Below are 1,060 nucleotides of genomic sequence, written 5' to 3'. Positions count from 1 at the left end.
GCATGATTTCCTCAAATTAGCACTCCTTTAAGTATGAGGGCATTTTGACTAAGGAGGTAATTACAAATAAACTACTCAATACATATCTTTCATGTTGAAAAGAAAATGGCTGTTGTTATAGCATAGAAAGGAGAGACAAAATAGAGAAGGTACAGAAGATAAAACATCTTCGTAATGTACTTTAATCTTCTGAAAATAGCAAAAATAATCTGATATCATGACATTCTTCTTTTAGTACTGGGTCCTTCATACTCATATATGTAATTCTCTAATGTAAATGTTTCATAATGTATTGAATAGTTTAAATAGTTCTAAATGTTTTGATTAATAGATGTGCAATACAGGCTTGCATTAAAATGAAAAATTCAAATAGGAGAGGGTTTATAACTCAATAAGTAAAAGATCTGCATCTTTTCCTCCAAATATTCTCCCCAGAAGTTACCAACAATAAAGTCTGATTTATATCTTTGCACATGTTTTTAATGCATAAACAATGAACAGAAAGATAATTAGATACAAACATATGCACATGTTAAGTATCTATGTGCTTTTTACACAAGTGATAACATATTATGTATTTTCTTTTGTAATGTTATTTCACTCAACAATATATATTTAAGATATTCCCTATGAGTATAGATGTCTACCTCATTTATTTTAATGTCTATATATTATTTCACTGAATGGTTATATAAATATCTATATATCATACATCTAATAAACTAGATTATTATTATATAAGAAATGCATATAAACACTAAAATTATAAAAATACAGAACAGCATAATATAAAAAATAAAATACTTACTTTCCAACCCCACCTTCAGCCACAGTTTTACTCTGTAGAGAAAACAACCATTAACTATTTTCACGATTAGTTTTTCTGGTGTACTTGATTACAATATTAAATAAAAGACCTATATCTCTTTTATCAACTCAGTATAGGCTAGGTTACACTGCACTAACAAACAACTACAGAATTTCAATGACTAAAAACAACATATGTTTATTTCTCATTCACACTACATGTCACTCAAGATCAGCAGAAAATCTATGTTCA

The sequence above is a fragment of the Pteropus alecto genome, unplaced genomic scaffold, assembly GCF_000325575.1.
Source record: "Pteropus alecto unplaced genomic scaffold, ASM32557v1 scaffold250, whole genome shotgun sequence".
Taxonomy (NCBI): Eukaryota; Metazoa; Chordata; class Mammalia; order Chiroptera; family Pteropodidae; genus Pteropus; species Pteropus alecto.
Note: the sequence above shows the minus strand (reverse complement) of the source record.